The sequence below is a fragment of the Canis lupus genome, chromosome X (genome assembly GCF_003254725.2).
Source record: "Canis lupus dingo isolate Sandy chromosome X, ASM325472v2, whole genome shotgun sequence".
In the NCBI taxonomy this organism is placed as follows: Eukaryota; Metazoa; Chordata; class Mammalia; order Carnivora; family Canidae; genus Canis; species Canis lupus.
In genome coordinates this window covers 82,355,825-82,376,022 of record NC_064281.1, presented here as the reverse complement: position 1 = coordinate 82,376,022, position 20,198 = coordinate 82,355,825, and the positions used below count along the sequence as shown (strand labels likewise).

Sequence of the window (20,198 nt, the reverse complement as noted above, 5' to 3'; positions counted from 1 at the left end):
AACATAAATATTGTATAAATAAAAAATTAATAAAACTTTTAGAAAAAAAATAAGAAAATCCCCAGTACCTAGTGCTAGGTGGAGTTCTTGCACTTGATACCAAATACTAATTATGAGAGGAAATACAAATAATTTGAACTTCATCCAAATTAAAAATATTTGTTTTGTGAAAGTCTCTGTAAAGAGGTTGAAAATACAAGCACAAATATTTTTAATTTGGATGAAGTTCAAATTATTTGTATTTCCTCTCATAATTAGTATTTGGTATCAAGTGCAAGAACTCCACCTAGCACTAGGTACTGGGGATTTTCTTATTTTTTTTCTAAAAGTTTTATTAATTTTTTATTTTTACAATTATGTCCATGATCCATTTGAGTTGTTTTAAAAGTGTAAAGTTTGGGTCTAAGGTTCAACTTTTTGGCTATGGATATCCAACTGCTCCAACATCATTTGTTGAAAAAGTTACCCTTCCCTCATCGAACTGCTTTTGTTTCTGTTACAAATTAACTGCGTATATTTATGCAGGTTTATCTTCTGATTCTCTATTCTGTTTCATTAATCCATGTGTCTACCATTCTACCAATACCACAGCTAGGCTAACTAACTGTAGCTATATAGCAGGACTTAATATCAGGTAGTGTGATTACCCCACCCTTATTCTTTTTAAAGACTCACAACTGGGATGCCTGGGTGGCTCAGCGATTGAGCGTCTGCCTTTGGCTCAGGGCTTGATCCTGGAATCCCGGGATCAAGTCCTGCATCGGGCTCTCTACATGGAGCCTGCTTCTCTTCCCTTTGCCTCTGTCTCTCATGAATAAATTAATAAAATCTTTTTTAAAAAAAAGACTCACAACTGAGTTTCTAAGCATCTTCCTCTAACCCAGAATCTGAACACATCAACTGTATGTCTACGTACTCAACGTCTAAGTAAGTACTCATCGCCAAAGATGTGAAATTCAATCATGAGGATAGAGAGGATGAGAGAATGGAAAAGCTTAATTTTATGTTAATTATTACAAAATCAACATTATTTCTGCAGTATAGAATCTGTCATGCATGTATCTTAATACATATAAGTCATTTTGAGAACATGTTGGTGACTCATTGGATGAATATAAAAACAATCATTTCCGGGACACCTGGGTGGCTCAGCGGTTGAGCATCTGCCTTTGGCCCAGGGCGTGATCCCAGGATGCTGGAATCGAGTCCCACATCGGGCTTCCTGCACGGAGCCTGCTTCTCCATCTGCCTATGTCTCTGCCTCTCTCTCTCTGTCTCTCATGAATAAATAAATAAAATCTTTAAAAAAAAACAATCATTTCCACATCAACCTCTCTCTATATTATCTATGCTATAAAATGCACTGAAAAACACATCTGAAAAGACATGTGTTTAATTTATAACGACAGACCAAAGTCCTTCTGGAAGTACATGCTTATTGAATGCTGAAATACAAATTAAGAAAATAGCATAAATATATTGAAACTAGAATATTTTCTTGTGTATAAAAGATTTAGCATGTGTCAAAATAAAAGAACCAGATATCCTCTTACATCCTGCCCATTGTACTTACTAACTGAAGCTGATTGCATCTTTACTTATGGATCTTTCCTCCTATTTTGCCCTTCCTATCACCCATCTGCCATAAGGATCCCTTATATAAAATGTTGTCTTATAAGAAAATCCATGTGTAAAAGTGAAATATTTTTCTAGAGTAATAATTTCCAGCAATTCAATAATGGGTCCTGCTATACCTTGAAGCAGTTTCTTTTATGCAGTCTCCATAGTGCTGTATCTGTTTGGATTTGCAGAGAAATTCTGCAAAACTACACAGAGATCTCAGTATTATCATTGTTTCAGTCAAAAACAGCCTTAAATATAAGCCTTCTGCTTAAAAATTAATTTACAAAAACAAGAAAGAAGTATTGTAGACTTAAAGAGCTGCAATCTATTTTCTTATTGAGATTTTTTTTATTATTTTCTGAGCACCAGGCAATTATCAAAATAAATTACAATGTAAACAAAGCATAGTCATAATTTAACATTGTATTTTAAGGTGCTTCAGTTACATCTTTATCCTATTCCTGGAAAAATAATAATTTACAAAACAATTAAAGTGAAAGTTGATTACAATATCAAAGAACACTTACATGATACAATTCGTTGCATCAGTTCTTTTATGTTGGAGATATAAGGTAAAATCTATAAATGCTGGTTAATCCTCCCCTGCACTCCGGAAACTCCCTCTAGTGAAATATGGTACTTTATTTGATGGATATGTAGACTCAAGTATTAGGTCCCTCTAATCCCCGGATAACAGAGAAATCATACTGTACACACATTTAGTTTTTAAGAAAATCAGAACTAGAGTTATACAACAGTATATATATAATATCTATTGCCATACGATTTCTACTGATGATGTCACTCACCAACATGGAGTATATAAACAAAAACCAACATAAAAAACAATACATAAAAAGCAGCCTACTCACTAATTTCAACTCTTCCAAAGATGGCTTACTTAATAAAAAACTTTAACTCATCTATAGGTTATACCAGTACATTTCCTAAATGCTCACTATTTGAGTTAGCAATTTATGAAGTAAAATTGTTACTCTCCTCTTTGACATCATTTTCCCTCTGAATTCATTCTACTCAAATTGATTCATATGCACTAAATACATTAAGTTAATAAATCAAGAGTCTTTTTCCCTTGTGTTCTATTTTCTAATGAATAAGATCCCTAAAATAAATACGCAATTCACTTACTCAACCCCCATCTACCACCACTTATAAACATACCTTTTTAAAAACTCTCCATCTCTTTGCTAAGTCTCAATAGCTATTCAATAGCTCAATAGCTATTAAATAACTCACTTAAAATCTATTTTATTTTTTAAGATTTTATTTATTTATTCATGAGAGACACAGAGAAAGAGGCAGAGACATAGATAGAGAAGCAGGCTCCCTGCAGGGAGCCTGATGCAGTACTCAATCCCTGGATCCCAGGATCATGCCCTAAGCCAAAGGCAGATGCTCAACCACTAGGCCACCCAGGTGTCCCTTAAAATCTATTTTTAAATGCTTTCTCTATAAAGATGAAAATGATAGTCCACCATACTTAATAAAGATGCTTATCAGAAGGTACAAGTGAGAAAGTAAAGCTTTCACAGTTGGGTTTCAGGGGCACTTGGTAGCTTAGTTAGTTAAGTGTCTGACTCTTGATTTCAGCTCAGCTCACAATCTCAGGGTCCTAAAATCCAGCCTCATGTCAGGCTTGTTGCTCAGCAGGGAGTCTGCTTGGGATTCTATCTGTCCCTCTGTCCCTCCTCCTGCTCGCATGCATGCACAGGATCTCTCTCTCTCAAATAAATAAATAAATCTTAAAAAAGGAGTTGGGTTTGAAAGAAAGAGAAATATAACAGAACCAGGTACTATTTTGGAAAGAGTTTATACATACTATCTTTATCTAGAGTCAAAGAAGCACAAATCCTGTAAAAGACTCAATGATGTTTCATAGTTGTGCAAAACTCTATTTGCTCACAGGAAATAGCTTAGTTTATACATTATTATGATATGTAGAAACATATCATAATAAAAAGAATAAAATTTATTTATAGGGTATAATGTTATAAAAATGGCCATTTTTAGAATAGTTTTCAATCTCTATAAAAGTGTATTTTACTAATACACAGGAATCCCTCTAGTTGTGTTAAATATTTTACTTGTCCTTTTAACTTGTCCAATTAGCTATGTATAACAGGTTAAACCTCTCCCACTCTACCATTTCCATACTTCCTTTTCATCTTTAATGATGAATGTTACATTTAAAAAAATTAAAAATAAAATAAAATAAAAAAATTAAAACAAACTCAAAATGGAAAAAAAAAAACTCAAAATGGGCCAAAGACCTGAACATAAGAACTAAAACCCTAAAAACTCTTAGAAAAAAACATAAAATAAAATCTTCATGAATTACATTGGATTTAGCAATGATTTCTTGGATAAGACACCAAAAGCACAGGCAGCAAAAGTAAAAATATATAAATTGGACTATATCAAATGTAATAGCTTGTGTGCATTAAAGGACACAATCAACAAAGTGAAAATGCAACCAAAATATGTGCAAATTTAATCTGATATAAGATTAAAATCCAAAATATATTTTAAAGCACTTCTACAGCTCAACAACAAACAATGTGATTAAAAATAAGACAAAAGATTTGAATAGATATTTCTCCAAAGGAGATATAGAAATGGCCAAGAAGTACATGAAAAAATTCTCAACATCACTGATCATTATGGAATTACAAATTAAAAACCACAATGAGACAGCATCTCTCACACCAATTAGGATGAGTACTAGGAAAAAATAATATGTTTTGGTGAGGATGTGGAAAAATTGGAGCCCTTGAACACTGTTGGTGGAAATGTGAAATGGTGTAGCTTCTATGGGAAACAATATGGTAGTTCCTCAAAAAATTAAAAATAGAATCACTATATGATCCAACAATTTCACTTCTGAGTACTCAAAAGAATTAAAAGCAGAGCCTCAAAGAGATACCTATACACTCAAATATTATTTTCAGTTGATCTTATTGTTTGTATGTTATTCCTTGCCCTGGGAGGCAGTGGTTAATATATTTGTCTTTAAGTGTTTTCCACAAGTGCCCCCCAAGTAGCTGCCTCGGTCTTCGGAGAGTTATGAGTCAGGCAAAATAAGGGCAAATCTTTTGAGCTAGTCCTTCAGGGACCCACCATACTGGTCAAAATAAACCACCACAGTTCTTTAAGAATGAGGCCACTGCAAAGCTTCTGCCAAACTAGAGAGCAAGGGAATGGAAACTAAGTAAGTTAAAATGCCACAAAGCTCTTTCACTGAGTTTCAACTGCCTTTTCCCTAATTAAGCATTTGCCTGGTTGCTTTTTATTTTTTATTAGTTTCCAAAATGCCAATAAGTTGATTCTGAGAATATTTGCTAGTTTACTTGCTGCTTTTGTGGAAAGATGAATTTTTGGCATTATCTACTCTGCCATGTTCATTGGAATCAAGCCTGATTACATCTAAACACATTTTCAAGCCAAAGAAATCAGCATAGCATCTATTAGTTAAAAACATGAAAAACAATGAATGAAGTGCCACACTTTGATATGGACAAGGGGGCCCCATAATTTAGCAGACTCCGCTCTAGCCATTATTCAGCTGCTCCCAGTTCGCTCTAGCCGTTATTCAGCTGCTCCCAGTTCTAGGACAGAAGAGTCTGTGGGGCCAAAAGGAAAAAGCCATCAGAAGCCTGTGCCTCCCCCTTTCTAGATCATAATTTGAGTACCCAAGATCTGAAAATTCCCGTCCAAATATCCCCAAGCCAATTTCATGAGCCCACGCAAAAATTCTCCTTCAGGTCTACTCTCCACCAGCCTTTTTCAGCCCACTAGCCTTTCTTAAACACTAAAGAAAATTATTCATGTAACCATTTTCCCCATTCTCTCAAATATGGTACAAGACTAGTAACACTTTATTATTTTTATCCAATGAATGCCTTAGGGTTTGATGGTTTAATTCTCTTTTGGAACTCACTTTGAAGTGTTGTTTTGGAGGGAGGATCTTGCTATCTATGTGCCCACTGTTAGGTCCAAAGGGTTGTCAAAGCAAACTGGGGGTACGGACCATGGACAGAGCTTGAATGCATAAACTGGAGGGAAACATACATTTTTAGACTGAGGCCCCCCATGCAAGACAGAGTCGAATATCAAAAGAGGAGGCCAGTCAAGCACTAGAAGTCATATTTTCCAGGGCAATCATATTCCTGTGTTAAACTATGTGGAGTTGGAGGATTCTAAACTGGAATTTAACTTTCCAGTTTATTATAAAGGCATATGTCAAAATATGAGGATACAACATTATTTGATAGTTTGTTAACTTGGTTTAAATTAAAGTTTTACACATATGGTATGTACAGTTGCATTTGTATTCTTGGCTCAGTCTACACAAATGTTGACACAGGCCTGAATAGATAAGCCAAAACAATCAGTTATCTCTGCAAAGTCAATGAGGTTCAAACTAGATAATGAACAAATGGTAGATTTACACTTTATTATATTTACACAATATACGTAAATATTGTAAGATGGAGATCTGAAATTTTTCCGTTTCTCCAAGAGTAATAGGTGCAATGTAAATGTTAGGGTATTAGCAAATTTATAAAAACAAGACCTAAGACAACTCCAAATCAACATTACACCACAGATAACTCTAACACAGTATAGATATTCTTTCTAAAAAAATGGCTTTTAGGCCTACATAAACCAACTTAAAGGTAGCATATTTTCATAAATTACTCTTTATTATTAATCATAGTGACAACTAAAGTCCTTGCTAAGTAAAATGGCCTGCCCACAGTCCCTACACAAGGACAGCCGCAAGCAGTCATGTTTTATACTACATGATCCAGAATACTCATACATGATTATAGGTAATCATAAAACATGAAGGAGCAAGGTAATTCAAAATTTGGTTGGCCAGTAGACAAGGAGGTGGCCAGCATGAAAAAAATAAACATACCAAACAGATTGATTAAATTTTCTCCCATTTATTTGAACTAGAAAACAAAAAAAAAAAGAACTAGAAAACAGCAAGAGATTAACCTAGGTAGCAATGGGAATGAAACCAAGAGGTCATGATACAGAATGGCCTCAAAGGCTATGTTGGCCACGTGCAAGCCAATATTAAGAGGAAACTAAAAGTATGAGGACAAGAAGAAAGAACAAAATAAATACATATAGATAAATGAAATCTTGAAGCTCAAAAACAAGTTATCTTCTCTCTGCTGGCTCACTATTTGAATGTTCTATAGTTCCATTCTTCAATAACCAACCCATTCATATCCTGGGATAGACTGGATATCTAGATCTCATAATCCAGAGTATCCCTACTATTTCCTAAAATAAACAGACTGTTTCTCTAATCAATATTCAAACATATCAGGGCACCTGGGTGACTCAGTCTGTTAAGTTTCTGACTTCAGCTTAGGTCATGATCTGAGGGTCCTGGGATAAGGTCCTGCATTGGGCTCCCAGGTCAGTGGGAAGTCTGCCTGTCCCTCCCCCCTTTCCCCCACTTGTGCTCTCTCTCTCAAATAAATAAAATCTTTATATATATATATATAAAAGATCCATGGGGCTCCTGGGTAGCTCAGTCAGTTAAGCATCTGTTTTTGGCTCAGGTAATGATCCAGGGGTCCTAGGATGGAGCCCCTTGTTGAGCTCCCTGCTCGGCAGGGAGTCAGCTTCTCCCTCTGCCTCTGCACCTCCTCCTGCTTGTGCTTTCTCTCTTGCTCACTCTCTTTCAAATAAATAAAATCTTTTTAAAAAAAGATTCAAACAAATCACATGGCATTCATTATTTTGTTTGAAAGAGATTATAAATGTTTTGGGGCACCTGGGTGGCTCAGTCAGAAGCATCTGACTCTTGGTTTCAGTTAAGATCACAATGTCAGGGTCTTGAGATCAAGCCCAACAGTGGCTCTGCCACTCAGCACAGAGTCTGCTTGAGATTCTCTCCCTCTCCTTCTGCCCCTCCTCCCACTCCTATGCTCTCATGCTCTCTTTAAAATAAAACAAATAAATATTTTTTAAAACTAAAAAATAAAACTGAAAAATGTTTGTGCTCTAACAAATGAATTATACAAAGAAATCAATGGTTTGAAATATATAGTTTCAAATATTCCTTTTTTTTTTTCAAATATTCCTATTAACATGTCAGTCTACAACATATCTTAAAATGGGTTTCAACTGTAACGTGTCAGGAAGCATGCTTATTTTGCTTGCCAGGATACCTATTTTTAAAAGATTTTATTTATTCAGAAGAGACAGAGAGAGAGAGGCAGAGACATAGGCAGAGGGAGAAGTATGATTCCTGCAGGGACCCCGATGCAGGACTCAATCCCTGAACCAGGGATCACTACCTGAGCCTAAAGCAGAGCTCAACTGCTGAGCCACCCAGGCATCCGTCCCATCCAGGATGTCTATTTTAATATGAACTTTACACAGGCTTCTATAGACTCTTTGGTCTCTTATGAATCTGAAGGAAAATACAATGCAACTCATATTTTTAATATTATCAGCCATTTATTTATATCAAATTTCTCATACCAAAGGTTGTACATGCCTTTCTTTTTTTTATTAAAAGATTTATTTACTTATTTACTTTTACAGAGACAGAGCATGCACGCACAGATGTACAGGTCGGAGTAGACCTAGAGGGAAAGAAATCTCAAGCAGACCCCTGCTGAGCAGGGAACCTGATGTGGGGCTTGATCTCAGGATCCTGAGAACATGACCTGAGCTGAAATCAAGAGTCGGATGCTTAAAAGACTGAGCCATGCAGGCACCCCATGCCTTTCTATTTGACGTATATTTTCAATTCACCAAATATATTTAAAATGCTGGGTATTAAAGGCTCAGAAAACACCTATTTAAGTCATAATTAATTCATTTGCCAATCAAATCAGTAACTTCAGATATGTAGATTCCAAAACCTTAAAATATAGTAAAATCAGAAATATCCCCGAATCTTATCTATCCCCTGTGATATACAAGGTTGGTATTCCTTTTTGTACTGGCCACTAATATCTGTAAATAGGCCCATTCAAATAATAAATATATCATGCCATTTACCTGTTGGAAAAACATCTATAGATGCTGTTATTGCTATATTATGTATCATATTACATTATAAATTCCATGAACTCAAGGATCCTATATTTTTTAGCTTTTTTAAAAATTTTATTTATTTATTCATGAGAGACACAGAGAGAGAGAGAGAGAGGCAGAGACACAGGTAGAGGGAGAAGCAGGCTCCACGCAGGGAGCCCGATGCAGGACTTGATCCCGGGTCCCCAGGATTAGGCCCTGGGCCAAAGGCAGGCGCCAAACTGCTGAGCCACCCAGGCTGCCCCTATTTTTTAGCTTTTTAAACTGCTTTATTGATTTCATGTTATGAAAAAAATAGTTTTTCCTAAAACTGGGTGAAATTGCCCTACTGGACAGAAAGTTTTACATAACTGAGACAAAACAGTGTTTGATTACAAACTTCTAAGTGGAAATATCAAAAAGGTTACAGAAAAAGTAACTTACAAAACTACATGCTTGTAGAGTAGAGGCCACATTATTAACCTCAGGGAAAACCTTAGGATTCAAGGTATAAGGCAAAAGTCATAATGATTATCAGGTTCAGGAGTTTAGAAGCACTTATGATGCCTCATTTGCTGCTCTTTAGTCTTTCTCCTGATTCCCATCATCTGCCCTATGAACTTTTCCACATCATCTCCCACTTCATTGTGGTCAATATGTCTGTTAGGTATGGCTCATTGAAAATTAGAGACAAGCCGCCTCATTCACCTCAGCCTGACATTTCCTCCAGGCTTCTGGCGTTCACCCCTCTCTCCAATCTCATGATTTCTTTGCATTCTGCACGAGGCCCTGTTCTTCTCTTTCATTTTCCTGCTGAGCATTTTCCACATTGAGATTTTTCACTGCTTGTTTCTCTTTGGACATCATCACTTCTGGGCCTATCCATGCATTCTCCTCCTCCCAAATATCTCCAAGAATGCACTGCCAAGACACTTAGACCTATACACCTGATCCCTCTCTGCCTCCTATTCTTTAGGGCCACCCCTGGCTCACATGCCCTCAGGGCTACAGGGAGCAGGTACTGAGAAGAGAGCCAGTGAATGCTGGGTCTTTAGATACTGACTTTTTAACAGCTATATATTGACAGGCCCCAGGAAAATGCAGGGAAAGTAGTCGGGGCTCCAAAAATACTTGTTGAATGAATAATTAAGAAAACTCAAGCAAAATAAATATTCCTATTTCAAGGAAGAGTTATAAGCTTACCTAAATGTTTCCATTTCTCCATAAAGAGATCTCTCTAGTACAGCTCTTAAATTTCTACTCTCTCCTTTTTTTTTTTTTTTTTTTTAAATTTCTACTCTCTCCTAAATCATCACTTACTTGTACCTCCTGAGTTGACTCACTCCATACCCTCAATTTCTTTTGAATATGGGGTTAAAATAGCCAAATAAGAAATTTTTCAGAGTACACCCTCCCTCTAATAAGTCCTATTCTGTTAGTAATCCCTCCCTCTGCCCATCATATTTACTTAGTGCCAGAGATAAAAATCTTTACAGTAAATGTCATTACAAAAATTCCTTAGTTTATAGTAATGTCCTTCCTTTACTACACAGCGAATTTCTCACATATTTACAGGGTTATTTAAAATCAATATTAATACTGCAAACAAAATATTATCTGTTAATTGCAATGGAGCAAGATAAATATACCTGCATTATGAATGAGTGAATGAATAAGTAAACAAATAATAAATGAATATTAATGAGTTTTATCATTCTCAGCAAGCCTAAAAATTGGAAATCCAGATTAATGCATGCAATCTCAACTGACATCAAAGCAAGAAAAACACAAAAGAGACTATTCTAGGTAGAAAAATTTCTAAATAATAAATGTCATACCAAAAAAAAAAAAAAAGTCATACCATGCTCATGGATTGGAAGACTCTACATACTAAATATGCCAGTTCTCCCAAATGGATCTATAGGTTTATTTTCGTTCTTTCTTTTGTTAAAGATTTTATTTATTCATTCATGAGAGACAGAGAGAGAGAGAGAGAGAGAGAGAGAGGCAGAGACACAGGCAGAGGGAGAAGCAGGCTCCATGTAGGAAGCCCGATATGGTGCTCGATCCCAGGACTCCAGGATCACGCCCTGAGCCGAAGGCAGACGCTTAACTGCTGAGCCACCCAGGTGTCCCTCTAAGTTTCTTTTCTTTTTTTTTTAAGTTTATTTTCAATTAAAATTCCAGCAAGGATCTATAGACACAAATAAATTATAAAATTTATATAACATGGGCTCTAGAATACCTAAAACTACATTGAGAAAAATGAATAAAGTAGGAGGAATCAGCCTCCTTAATATTAAGGCTTACTATAAGCTATAGTAATCAAGACAGTATTTTATTGGTGAAAAAACAGACACCTAGATCAATGGGACAGAGTAAAGAACTCAGAAATAGATCCACACAAATAAATTCAGGTGATTTTTTTTTTTTTAGAAAAGTATAAAGAGCACTTCAATAGAGAAAAGACAGCCTTTTCAATAAACAGTGCTAGAGAAATTAAAAATGGATCATGGACTTAAAATGGTAGAGATGAAACTATAAAGCTTTCAAAAAATCTTTAGTATCTAGGGCTAGGTGAAGAATTCTTAGATGACAACAAAAGCACAACTCATAAAAAGAAAATATTGAATAACTGGACTTCATCAAATTTTAAATCTTTTGCTCTGCAAAAGATCTTGTTTACAGGATGAGAAAACAAGCTACGGATTGGGAAAAAATTATTTACAAACCACATATTCAACAAAGGACTAGAATCTAAAATATATAAAAAACTCAAAAACTCAATAGTAAAAAGAAACAAACAGTCCAAATAGAAAATGGGCAAGAGACAATGAAGAGCCATTTCACTGAACAGGATACAAAGATGGCAAACAAGCACATCAAAAGATGTTCAACATCATTAGCCCTTAGAGAATCACAAACTGAAACCAAATTGAGCTCTCTACACATCTATAAGAACAGCTAAAATAAAAAAAAATAGTGACAACTGTATATGCCAATTGAGGGTGAGGAGAAACTGGATCATTCATTTAGGATAAGAAAACTACTATGTAACAGTTTGACAATATCTTAGAAAAGTAAACATGCAACTACAATATGACCCAGCAATTATACACTTGGTCATTTAGCCCAAGAAATGAAAATTTCTACTTACACAAAAACCTGTACAGTAATATTCAAAGCAGCTTTATTTGTAATAGCCCCAAACTAGAATCAGCCCAGATTTCCTTCAATATGTGAATGATTCAACAAACTGTGATACATACATAACATGGAATATTCCTCATCAATAAAAAGGAATAAACTATTGATAATCAGAAAAACTTGGATATATTTCCAGGGAATTATGCTGATCAAAATGCTAATCACATAAAGTTATGTACCATATTATTCCATTTACAACATTTTTGAAAGGACAAAATTTTAGAAATAAAATTTTTAAAATTTTTAAAAACTCATGGATTGCCATAAGTTAAGTTAGTGGGGGTGGGGCATGGGGCTGTCTGTGGTTATAAAAGCATAATACAGATATCCTTGTGGTATTGGAACTGTTCAGCAATTTAACTGTGGTAGAGGATACATGAATCTATATATGTAATAAAATTGTATAGAACTAAAACACACAAATGAACACAAGTAAACATGGAATATGAATAGACTAGTATTTTGTTTTAATATTAATATCCTGGTTGTGATATTATACAATAGTTTTGCAAGATATCACTACTGAGAGAAAATAGGTATCCTGTACAAAGGATCTCACCATATTATTTCTTAGTATTGCATGTGAATCCACAATTATTTTAATAAATATTAAAATTTTAAAAAGCCATTTGAAAAGCTGCTTACTCTGTTATAGAATCTTCTTAAATTACTTAATATCAGCAATGACTATAACTTTTATTGCACATTTCAAATTGCCTACATAAATTGGGAATCTTAGTGAGATGAATCTATGAATATACCTTAACACAGTGTCCAATCTACCCACCACTGCACAGTAATATTTATTTATTTTTTAAAAAAGATTTTTTATTTACTTGTTCATGAAAGACACACACACACACACACACACACAGAGAGGCAGAGACACAGGCAGAGGGAGAAGCAGGCTCCATGCATAAGGAGCCCGATGTGGGACTCGATCCCAGGACTCCAGGATCACGCCCTGGGCTGAAGGCAGGCACTCAACTGCTGAGCCACCTAGGCATCCCTGCCCAGTAATATTTAGAAGTGACTGGGGTTAGAACTAAAACAGGACTTTGAAGGAAGAAAATGAAGAACAGTAAGGAAATAGGTACAATTAAAAAAAAACTACCTCTTCAATGCTATTATTAGAGAAGCACTTTGCATAATTCTTTTCAATACAAAGTCAATAATATTAGCAGAAAGCAAACTCCAGCAGCATTAGAATAAGACATTACATAAAAATGAAATAAAAAATATGTGGAAAAGTATTTTTAAAAATGCAAACTCAGAATCTCAATGTAAATATGATTCAATACAATTCAACAAACATTTTATGAGTATGGAGTTTATGCAAAGCTCTAAGCTAGTGATAAAGGGGAATGCAAATTATATTCTCTAGAAGTTCACAATCTAGTGAGAAAAGCAGACACATAAATAACTAATGATGATACACGGCAGACATTGATAAGTGCTATAACAGAAGTCATATACAATGCCATAGACAAAGCTCTGTGAACAATTTGTTGTATGATGCAAAAGTCCAGAGCTATTTATGAATCAGCCAACACATTTAACTATACACTAAACTTCTAACCTTCCTATAATGTGTCTTAGGCATTGAGAAAGGAAACTGCAAATACATATTTCAAATGAGAAATATCATAATTTTAAGTAATTCCATGTAAATCCTAACAGTGATGTTTCTAAGAAAAGAATAATTTTATTTTTCTTAAGATATAAAAAAATTAAAGTACAATATACACTAAGAAGTAACAAAATATTGACTTAAATTTCTTATGAGTGATTTAAGTCATTTAAAATTGGGCAGCCCCGGTGGCGCAGCGGTTTAGCGCCGCCTGCAGCCCAGGGTGTGATCTGGAGACCATGGATCGAGTCCCACGTCAGGCTCTCTGCATGGAGCCTGCTTCTCTCCCTCTGCCTGTGTCTCTGCCTCTCTCTCTCTCTCTCTCTCTGCATCTCTATGAATTAATAAATAAAATCTTTAAAAAAATAAAAAATAAAATAAAATTACTAGGGCAGGGGGATCCCTGGGTGGCTCAATGGTTTAATGCCTGCCTTCTGCCCAGGGCATGATCCTGGGGTCCTGGGATCGAGTCCTACAGTGGGCTCCCTGCATGGAACCTGCTTCTCCTTCTGCCTGTGTTTCTGCCTCTCTCTGTGTCTCTCATGAATAAATTAAAAAATAAATAAATAAAATAAAATAAATAAAATTACTAGGGGATGTTGGTTCAGTTGTTTGTCAACTATGTTAGCTGTATAATGAGTTAACTGTAAAAAGCTAGTGATTTTTAAAAACACATAAAATGTTCTGGCTTAGGGTTTATTTGACCTAAGGGTGCTCTTTGGAATTACCCTAGTTCTCTTATGTAAAAAAAACATGCCCATATGTATAAGCTAAGGAGAAAAGATATTATGCCATCTATCCAGTAGCATCCCAAACATCATAAAAAAGGAATTATATTTTATAAATATCACAGGGTTTTAAATATATGAAAAGATGCTCAACCTTATTCAGAACATAAATGAAAATTAAAACCACAATGAGATACCATTTTTCACCTATCATATTAGCAGAGATACAATGTTTGATAGCACAATGTGTTGGTGAGGGTTGGGGAAACAAGCACTTTTATCTATTGCCTGTGTGAGTATAAATTGGTACAACCTCTATGGAGGACAATTTGGCAATTTCCATCACAATGACAAAGGCACATACCATCCAACCCATCAATTCCCTTCTAGAAATTTATCCTACAGATAGTACACATCTGAAATGACCTATCACAAGGCTATTCGTTGCAGAAATGTAATAGCAAAAGTCAGGAAACAAGCTACATATTTTTCAATAGAGGATTGGTTAAATAATCATGGCATATCCATACAACTGAATAATACTGCAGAGCCATAGCTCTTTATGTACTAATATGGAATGATCTTAAGCAAAGTACAGAAAATGTGTAAATATAAGGAAACATAAGTAAGTGTGTGTATGTTTGCAAATGCCCATTCTTAAATATGCATGAAATAGCTCTAAAAGTAAAAACAATGAAAGTTAACACAGGGTGCCTCTGTGAAGGAGAACTATGAGGCTGACCACAAAGAGTGGGAAACTTTTAATTGTATAGACTTTTATGACTATCAAAATTTGAACCTGAATGTATTACCTAATCAAAAATAAATGTAAGCAGAGGTGAGGGGGCAGGGGAAGAAAAACAATCCAAAGCAGCACAGCACATCTTCCAAAGCAAATTACTACAGCTAATTTCTACTGTCTAAAAAACACCTTGGGGTAGGGTAAGAACCAAGGGAACCAATTTATTTCAGTTACAAAATCAGCAGTTAATCAGGCTGATGTTTATTTCATGGTATTATAATTTTTCAAGTTATTATAATTATTGTTAAGTACTGTAAGTATTTCTCCACTGAAGTTTCCCAATTAGCTATATGAGCACCTTACCTTCAGCAGATTCTCCAGATCCTAAAGAGAATACCTGGTCAGAGAATTGACATTTTGGAATAAATAAATCAATACTGTGGACATACAGTGGAACTGTATTACAACACTGTGAGGGTGATTAGTTTCGAATTAGTGTATATGGAATAAACAACTTTGATTTACTTATTTTTCCTTTGAAGACTATCAGTTAACTCTCTTTTCTCTCTCTCTCATTCACACCCTCCCTTAGTCCCTCCCTCTTTCTCTGCCACTGTCTTACACACACACACACACACACACACACACACACACACACAGTTTTAGAACTCAATAAAAATAAATATTTTGTTCTGTATCCTATGTACAATTCCATTATTGCACTCATCATCTATACTGTAATTTGTCTCTCAACAGAACCGTGGGCTCTTTCAGGGTGAGGAGACTATGTACTAGTCAATCTTGCATACATATTGGAAGGCAAATGCTTGATGAGTGTCTCACAAGCCATCTCTCCAAACACTTTCTAATGTAATGATCATTTGCTTATTCCAATTAAATCAGAAAAAATAACAGTGGTATCATATCCTTCCAAACTTTCTTGTTTTCAAAACTTTGGGAAATCCTAGTCTATCTGAACATTTGCATATTGGACTATTTAGATTTGGCATTTAAACCAATGGACATTAAAATGAAAATATTTTCAAGGTATCCTTTTTGAAAGCATAAATAAAAAATTTTCTTGGTCCAGTCACTCTGGAGATTCCCCAAAAAAATTAAAAATAGAATAACCCTATGATCTAGCAATTGCACTACTAGGTATTTACCCAAAGGGTACAAAAATACTGGTTTGAAGGGAATGTATCCCAATATTTACAGCAGCATCATCAACAATAGTCAAACTGTGGAGGGAGCCCAAATGTCCATCAACAGAAGAATGGATAAAGATGTGGTATGTATATATAATGGAATATTACTCAGCCACCAAAAAGAATGGATTCTGGCCATTTGCAGTGGTGTAGATGGTGCTTGAGTGTATTATACTAAGTGAAATAAGTCAGTCAGAAAAAGACAAATACCATATATCACTCATATGTGGAATATAGGAAAGAAAACAGATGAGCATATGGGAAGGGGATAAAGGAGAGAGAGAAACAAACCATAAGAGACTCAATGATAGAGAACAAACTGAGGGTTGCTGGAGAGAGGTGGGTGGGGGCTTGGCTATATGGGTGATGGGTATTAAAGAGGGCACTTGTTGTGGGGCACCTGGGTTGCTCAGTCTGTTAAACATCTGACTCTTGATTTCAGCTCAGGTCATGACCTCAGGGTTGTGAGATTGAGCCCTGCATTGGACTCTGCACTGAGTGTGGAGCCTGCTTAAGAGTTTCCTTCTCTAACCCCCACCTCAAAAAAAAGAGGGAGGGCACTTGTGACGAGCACTGGGTATTGTATGTGATGAATCACTGAATACTACTACTCAGAAACAAATATTGCACTGTATGTTAACTAAGTAAAATTTAAATTAAAATAAATTTCTTATGCATAGTGTACTGGTTTGAATAGTCATCCCAAAATTCATGTCCATGCAGACCCTCAAAATGTGACCTTATTTGGAAGTAGGGTCTTTGCAGATGTAATCAAGTTAAAACCAAGTCATATTACATAGTATTTTCCAGCCCAATTGTAATGAGATAATCAACAAAGGCATAAAAATTATTTTCAACATTTCCCAATGTGACACTCTGAGCCAGTTTACTCACATAGATTCCAAATAAATCAAGTGCATTTCCATGACCCAGATTTTGAGGCAAGATCCAAATCCAGTTTTCTGTGAACCATAGAGGGGCCTTCACCAGGCACTGGCTCTGTGAGTACATTGATCTTGGATTTTCCAGCCTCTAGAACTGAGAAATAAATTTCTCCCCCAGTCTATATTTTGTTACAGCAACCTGAATGGACTAAGATAGTAATTCACTCTATAAATACAATAAAGGAGAAAATACTATATAATTATCCCTGTAGATGCAGAATTTTAGTAGCCATTTTTGATTAAAACTCACCAAGCTAAGAATAAAAGGTAACTTCTTTAATCTGATAAAAGGCAGCCCATAAAACCCACAACTAATACAGGGTTTCTCAGCAGTGACATTATTGACATCTTTGCCTGGATAATTCTTTGTCATGCAGACTACACGGGTTGGGGGTACTGTGCATTATAGGATGCTTAGCAACATCTCTGTCTGATCATTACCCACTAGATGCCAATATCAGCCCCCAATTATGACAACCAAGAGTGTCTCCAGACATTGCCAATTGTCTTCTGTGGGCAATTTCCCCATCTTTTCGGAACCATTGAATCACCATCACATTTAATGGTAACAGACTGAATGCTTTCCCCCTAATAAGTGGAACAAAGCAGAGATGACTAATGTTAACACTTTGATCTCTCTGCTTCTATTGAATATTGTACTGGAGGTCCTATCCAGAACAGACAAAGTTAAACAATTAATAGGCAGAGAGAATGAAAAAAGTAAAACTGTCTGTTTTCAAAAATGGCATATAAAAAATCCTAAAGAATATATAGAAAGTAACTACTAAAATAATAAAACTGGTACACTTAAATATATGTCATTGCCAAAAAAATTAAATACCTAAAATACAATTAATTATACCATTGAAACGTAAAGAAAGATCCAAAAACATTAATGTCAATTAGTCTATAGTTGAAATACAATCCAAACTTGCACTGCCTGATTGCAAGCCTTATCACAGAGCTACAATTATCAAGACAGTGTGTTATTACTGTAAGGACTGGCAAAAAGACTAGCCAAACAGACTAGTGGGTCCAGAAAGTGAAAAGTAATTCACAGTAGGGAAAGGATTATTTCCCAAAAAACAGTGAAAGAATAACTGGATTTTCATATTAAACAAATTTTTTGACATTAATGAAATGGTGTAGGAAACTCTAAGCACCTGTCCCTCTGCAGAAACATCAAGAAGGAACTGTCAAAACCAAATCTGTCAGAACTCCGGAAACTGATCCAAAGTTGCAAACAACCAAACAAATGTTGAATCAAGAAAAATACAAACTAAAAGTGGTTGAAAAGGTGCTCTTGCTTGTCCTTACCCAACTGCCTCCCTGGCTCAGTGGCACTTTTCAAGAAATTAGCCACATTCACACTGTGGGACCCTTGTCCCTGGTACCAGAGGCAACAGAGTTGATTTCGTTCACAAAGAATTGTTTGTCTGGGCTAACCTATCTGGGGACCACCTGAAGGACCAATGCAAGGCATTTATCTTTGTCTCACCTAACTTGGAAAAGACTCAGGACAGTAGAGATGTAGGCACTGTGAATAAACACTGTAGGCTGAATAAACAGCCCACAATTGCCTGGGGCAAAAGATCGAAGGTGAGGCATATGGATAAGGTGCCAAAAGCCTGGGAGGAAAAGCAGTGGAGCTTTTTGGGAAAAAATGGACATTGAAAAATGTCCATATATACTGAGGAATTTAAAAAAACAGGTATATGCCCAGGGGAGGACCCGTTCTCAGGAAAGACCTAAGAAAAACTGAAGCTTTCACTCTAGCTTGTCTCCAAGCACAATATAACCAGGAAGTGAAAGCTAAGGCAGAGTTGCAAATGTCCTGGCTAATTTTTGAAGGAATGTCATACCACAGAACCAATGCACAGAGACAGGAGATTTTTTTTTTCTTCCCTCCTTTTTTTTTTTGTTCTCCCTTTCTCTCTCTCTTTCATGGTTCCTGTCATTCAGAGATATATCTATCCAAATACTATCTGAACACAAGTTAAAGGAACACAGATTTCAGTACCACATATGATAAGGGATAGAGTTTCTACATAAATAGGTTGTAAAAGTCACTAAACAATAAAAAAGAGGAAACTGGTAAATGGCAAAGTCTGATTTTTTAGTTACTACACTTAATCAAATTTTGTTTTCAACCAAATATTACAAATTAAAAGGAAAGTGTAGTCTTTTTAAGTAAAAAAAATAAATAATTGACAGAAATGATCACTGAGGAAGTCCAGATGCTGGTTATCAGACAAAAACTTTATTTTTTTTCTTATTAAACTTTTATTTTAATAGGTCTCAAAATTCCGTGACAGATTTTTGATCAAGTTGTTTCCATTACAAAGTACTGGTTGTAAAAACTAATAATTTAAAACTGCCAATCACACATACACACACAAAACAAATGGCCCACAAAAAAATCCTCCTTTCCTTCTAAGGTTTTCCTATGCATTGTTATCATTAACCAGTCTTTTACTATTAAACATAAATGGCCACTTGACACCAACAGTTCTGAGACCGTTCTTCCACCACTGATTAAGACTGGGGTGGCAACTGGAAAAAAGACAGTCTCTTCAATAAATGGTGCTGGGAAAATTGGACATCCACATGCAGAAAAATGAAACTAGACCATTCTCTTACACCATACACAAAGATAAACTCAAAATGGATGAAAGATCTAAATGTGAGACAAGGCTCCATCAAAATCCTAGAGAAGAACACAGGCAACACCCTTTTTGAACTTAGCCACAGTAACTTCTTGCAAGATACATCCATGAAGGCAAGAGAAACAAAAGCAAAAATGAACTATTGGGACTTCATCAAGATAAGAAGCTTTTGCACAGCAAAAGATACCTTCAACAAAACTCAAAGACAACCTATAGAATGGGAGAAGATATTTGCAAATGACCTATCAGATAAAGGGCTAGTATACAAGATCTATAAAGAACTTATTAAACTCAACACCCAAGAAACAAACAATCCAATCATGAAATGGGCAAAAGACATGAACAGAAATCTCACAGAGGAAGACATAGACATGGCCAA

At 35.5% G+C, this 20,198-nt stretch overlaps 1 protein-coding gene and 1 pseudogene across 3 annotated transcripts in view; both read right to left on the bottom strand.

Annotated features, from left to right (window-relative positions):
- COL4A5 (collagen type IV alpha 5 chain) overlaps window positions 1–20,198 on the bottom strand; it is a 266,238-nt gene that overhangs the window by 210,550 nt on the left and 35,490 nt on the right. The gene's annotated exons all lie outside the window — the stretch shown is intronic.
- On the bottom strand, window positions 9,198–9,561 carry LOC118353708 (protein BEX4-like; annotated as a pseudogene).